The 5747-nt window shown below is 44.6% G+C and overlaps 1 pseudogene across 1 annotated transcript; it reads left to right on the top strand.

Annotated features, from left to right (window-relative positions):
* The first annotated feature begins 451 nt into the window (after positions 1-451).
* On the top strand, positions 452-4315 carry LOC118378689 (uncharacterized; annotated as a pseudogene). Its single transcript, XR_004824481.2, has 5 exons — positions 452-808; positions 1304-1400; positions 1484-1597; positions 2689-2855; positions 3125-4315. The product of XR_004824481.2 is annotated as an uncharacterized LOC118378689 (transcript).
* Positions 4316-5747: the final 1432 nt, after the last annotated feature.

Here is a 5747-nt window from a genome sequence, read left to right as displayed (position 1 = left end):
ATGTTAGAACGTTAGAATGAAGTAAACTATTCTGAAAGTACTCCAAAAGAAAACTAATTTTCTTTTTGGATAAAAGCGTCTGCTAAATGGCATATATATATTATTATTTATTATTTTATATTATTATATTATTATTATTATATTAAAACTAATTTGCTATTTAGAAACATACTTTTAATGTGTCTAAAGAGAAGGTAGTCTAATACACCAGGGTGAAAATACTTGCCTCGAGTTATTTTTATTGGGAATTTTTAACGGTCGGGTTTGTTATTAGTGCCAAGCGTAGGCAGAGGTCCTTTCTCTATATCTGTCGTAGCCTGGACTGGAAATGAGACCAACAGGAAAGGGGAGGAATGCTAATTACATCAGCTCTATGACAAATCAGAGACTAGCATCACAGCCTCTGAGAGCCAATCACATTTCACCACGACTGTAGAAATACATAGCGAGCGGTACTCGTTTTTATATTTGAGAACTGACGGGGATAGAAAGACCGAGAGAAACCTTAGGTTTCTTTGGAAAAAAATTAAATAATCATCCCTAATATTTCTAAGCGAAATAGGTCCATAAGGGTAAACAAGATGGTCGTGGTGACAGCGGGACATAAAGTAATCTTGATATCTGGGAAACAGCATGGCTCTCCCAGCGCAACACAGTGCTACAGACGGTCCATTTCGGTCGTTTTGCCTTCATCTGCGTCGAACCAAGCCAATTCTTCCGATTCCGACTCAAATTCGACAACTGGGCCACCCCTGCGAAAAAGACAGAGACTCACTCATTTGAGTCCTGAAGAAAAGCAGCTTCGCAGGTTAGTTTCATGAAGGGGCTGTTTAGTGTGACATTGTTCATGGCTAGGCTTATGTTAATGATTATCTAGGCAATCAAATGCGATAATATCTTGTGACTCAAAAGGGAACAATGGTGAATTGATTGTCCAACGGAAGCCGGCTACTCCCTTCTCCCCACATCTGGAAAGAGTCATGAACTTCTGTCTTTCCAATAACTAGGCTAAGAATAAAACATGCACGTTCTACATGTAGAATATAAGGTAGATTCGTAGGCCAAAGACGCAACTCGGCTGGACTATCAACAGGTATTGTTTATCAACGGATTTGAGGAGTCTAGTCAGTCAGCTGATCCGAACCAGGTTTTCATATTTGAAGCAGCGCTGTACTCGATCTGTTCTGCCTGCGTGGCAGGAATATGGCGGCTGATTGTGCAATAACTAACAAGCCATTCCTGTTCAACTTGTTCTGTCAGCAATTTCTAAAGAAAAATGCTTCAAATGTCTTGTCCTCTTCAGGAAACTGAAGAACAGAGTTGCAGCCCAGACAGCCAGAGACAGAAAAAAAGCTAAAATGGGGGACCTGGAAGACCAAGTTCTAGCGTTGGAGTTGGAGGTAAATGTATATCCACCATGTAAACGTGTCATGGTGTAAAAGGCTGATAGGCTGAGGTGTTCACACCCCCCTCCTTTCTCTAGAACAAGAAACTTCATGTTGAGAACAGGCTTTTACAGCAAAAGACATGTGGCTTGGTGAACGAGAATGAGGAACTGAGACAGAGGCTGGGGTTGGATGCCCTGGAAGCCAAAGAGGTAAGAGGATTTGTGGAGTTGCTACTTATTACATTTACATTTAAGTCATTTAGCAGACGCTCTTATCCAGAGCGACTTACAAATTGGTGCATACACCTTATGACATCCAGTGGAACAGCCACTTACAATAGTGCATCTAAATCTTTTAGGGGGTGAGAAGGATTACTTACCCTATCCTAGGTATTCCTTGAAGAGGTGGGGTTTCAGGTGTCTCCGGAAGGTGGTGATTGACTCCGCTGTCCTGGCGTCGTGAGGGAGTTTGTTCCACCATTGGGGGCCAGAGCAGTGAACAGTTTTGACTGGGCTGAGCGGGAACTGTACTTCCTCAGTGGTAGGGAGGCGAGCAGGCCAGAGGTGGATGAACGCAGTGCCATTGTTTGGGTGTAGGGTCTGATCAGAGCCTGGAGGTACTGAGGTGCCGTTCCCCTCACAGCTCCGTAGGCAAGCACCATGGTCTTGTAGCGGATGCGAGCTTCAACTGGAAGCCAGTGGAGAGAGCGGAGGAGCGGGGTGACGTGAGAGAACTTGGGAAGGTTGAACACCAGACGGGCTGCGGCGTTCTGGATGAGTTGTAGGGGTTTAATGGCACAGGCAGGGAGCCCAGCCAACAGCGAGTTGCAGTAATCAAGACGGGAGATGACAAGTGCCTGGATTAGGACCTGCGCCGCTTCCTGTGTGAGGCAACTCTGCGGATGTTGTAGAGCATGAACCTACAGGAACGGGACACCGCCTTGATGTTAGTTGAGAACGACAGGGTGTTGTCCAGGATCACGCCAAGGTTCTTAGCGCTCTGGGACTTATGCAGAGGATGGAGGGTGGGGGGGGGTGAACTAAGTTGGCCACCTGGTTGGCTGTCAGCTCTGTTATAGCCTTGGCTCAGTAATATTACCTCTACTAATCTGCACATTTACTTGGTCCCGGTATCCACTTTAGTTTATTTAGTAGATATTTCAACTCTATTTTCATACCTGTATTGTTTAAGGTTTTGTCAGTAATCATTTCAAGGTAAGTCTACTACACTGGTTGTATTTGGAGCATGTGACAAATAACAACATTTTTAAAATGGACTGTTATAACACCTCTCTCCTCAGGGTCAGGTGTTGGAGTCCAGTGGGATTGATGCAGGTTTGGGGATCGGGTCTTCTGAGTCTGCAGTACTCAGGCTATGTGTGCCTCCGCAGCAGGTGCAGGCCCAGCAATGCCCAAATCTGAAGATTTCCCAATGGATACAGATAGTCCTGACTCTACAGACTCTGAGGTGAGACTATTTTTGTCTGCTATGGCTAATGTAAACAGACATTTTGTAGTGTGATGTGGGCTTTGTCAATTGGAGAAGAAACCATGTACCGGCACTTTTTATAATGAATAGTAATTGATTGGATTTGTGTTGCCAAGAGCTTTCCCAGTAGTGTTGTTCTTGTCCCAGTCCTGTTTATTGGTGGCCATTTCCACATCCACCCATAGACTCAACTATGGTCTTCTGCCTCTGTTCAGAGTTGTAATTCTCTCCTTCTCACCCTTCTCCAGTCTGATCTCTTGCTGGGCATTCTGGACATCCTTGACCCAGAGCTGTTCCTCAAGGAGTGTAGTGAGCAGGAGATCCAGGCGCAGGAGATGCTGCTGGTCGGAGGGGGGGCAGGAGTACCTTCCCCCTCACCTGCAGCTCTGGGGGCCACACCAGTTAAGCTGGAGGCCCTTAATGAACTGATCCACTTTGACCACATCTACACCAAGCCTGTGGAGGGGGTGGCGCTTCCCCCTGGGCAGCAGGAAGTGCATTACGAGGAGAGTGTAACAAAGATGGAGGAGGTCTTCTCTTTGGTTGAGGAGGTCTGCGAGGTGGTGTGTGTCAAAGACGAGCCGGAGGAAGTGGTCATCATCCCTGAGAGTCACGGGGTGTTGGATGACTTCCTGTCCTCGGTCTCGCCGACCTCTGACCTGGCCCTGGGTGGCCTGGAGAAGACTGGTACCTACCTGACTGAGACCTACAGCGACTCCGGATACGAGCGGTCCCCTTCCCCCTTCAGCGACATGTCCTCCCCCCTCTGCTCTGAGGGATCCTGGGATGATGTGTTCGCCAATGAACTGTTCCCTCAGCTGATCAGTGTCTGACGTGAGCCCTATTGGCCCAATTAATCAATGATCCAACCTATAGATCTCCCTTATATTTTCATGTAGTGTTAAGTGACTACAGTAGATCATGCTTTATATTGATGTATAGATGGCAAAGTGATAGCCTTTTCCCAGATCTGTTTGTGCTGTTGAGCCAATGGCTATATTTTGTCTTTACAGTACAAACTAATCTGTGACCAGGCTAATACTAGTTTACCTTGTGTTTTTAAAACTAAGTTAAGCACGTAATCTCCTCTATTACAGCAGGTCTGTACAATGGGTGATCCTGCATTGACTTGTGGGAGATGTAGTTCTTGACATCTTAATTTGGCATCACTACTTGATTGCTAGTGGTTTTGTAAGATTGCTTAATAATCTATCCACACATTGTTGGGTTCCCGGGGAAATGAATGCATCCAGTATTTGTGTACATTGTATTTAGATGGGGACTGATTGCTCTAAAGACACTTATTTATTTGTGTATCCTGCTCCGGCGTCTTCTGTATGTTATCGGTTTTAGCATGTAGGAATGTTTTCCTCTGTATCATTTTGTTGCACTCTCCTTGTTGCGCTAAATTACTGCATTAAAAAAAACTTTGCATTGCATCTCGTTTGTCACTCATGAAGTCTGTCGTACAGAGAAGGTTGGGGACTGAAACTACCATTGCCTAGAGCTGCACCATCTAATAGGCAAGCTTGGGTGTCTTGACTATTTTTGCCATGGTATTTCTGCTACATCCTACAGCGTGCTTATTAAGTTGTCTTTTAAATGGCTATTGCTTTCTCCAAGAAGCCGAACATTCAGCATGTCCTTTCACTCGCTCTGCGGGGACCTGCCCTGGGTGCTAGGGCAAAATCCAAAACCTGCACAACACAGCTGATTAAAAAGAAAAATAAAGCTTTGCTCATTTGACTTGAGGGGAAGACCCTCAAATGGTTCAGTGTGTCACTGGATCCCAACATTTAATCTCCAGTAGTATACAGGACTCCAGGCCTGTTCTTTCTACACCGGTAAATAATCATGTGTGGTCAGAGGATTGTTTTTGAAATAACCAAAGTAATTACACAATACCAGAGACTTGTTCTCATACCGTACAGTTTTTCTGTATCAAGTTGGACACGATTTGTCTAATCTTCATAAAGTAAGTTGGTAAAACGGTCTACTCAAGTGACTCTGCCACTTGCCCCTGGTATCTCCTAGCGGTAGAGAAGCCGGGAGTAGAGCTTCAGTTCAGATGCGAATGATGGCACATCACTGATCAGTAAGGTCAAGTAGAGGTTGTTGGGGAAACTGTGGCACAATCAAATGTTTGCTTTCTCACATTAAATGACTGGTCTCCTATTACATAACTAATGGAACCGGGACGTTCCTGAGAATTTATCTGGGGTTTCTCCTAATGGGGTCAGTTAACGTTCAGGTGGGGATGTCTTCTAACAGGGTCAACCTGCCTTTGTATTTCAGTTGCAGAGAATAATAGGACAGTCAGGCTTTGCATTTCAGGTGCAGAGAGTAATTGGACAGTCAGGCTTTGTATTTCAGGTGCAGAGAATAATAGGACAGTCAGGCTTTGTATTTCAGGTGCAGAGAATAAAAGGACAGTCAGGCTTTGTATTTCAGGTGCAGAGAATAATAGGACAGTCAGGCTTTGTATTTCAGGTGCAGAGAATAATAGGACAGTCAGGCTTTGTATTTCAGGTGCAGAGAATAAAAAGACAGTCAGGCTTTGTATTTCAGGTGCAGAGAATAATAGGACAGTCAGGCTTTGTATTTCAGGTGCAGAGAATAATAGGACAGTCAAGGTGGCACCCTTTCACCTCCAGACATTTAATCTCACCACACTGGTATTTCAGCTCTTTATTTCTCTTTCTCTGTGTCGGAAGTTTACATACACCTTAGCCAAATACATTTAAACTCAGTTATTCACCTCCAGACATTTAATCTCACCACACTGGTATTTCAGCTCTTTATTTCTCTTTCTCTGTGTCGGAAGTTTACATACACTTTAGCCAAATACATTTAAACTCAGTTTTTCACAAT

This window comes from Oncorhynchus keta, chromosome 25 (genome assembly GCF_023373465.1).
Source record: "Oncorhynchus keta strain PuntledgeMale-10-30-2019 chromosome 25, Oket_V2, whole genome shotgun sequence".
Lineage (NCBI taxonomy): Eukaryota > Metazoa > Chordata > Actinopteri > Salmoniformes > Salmonidae > Oncorhynchus > Oncorhynchus keta.
The sequence above is the reverse complement of the archived record's forward strand: the minus strand, read 5'-3'. Positions and strand labels throughout refer to the sequence as shown.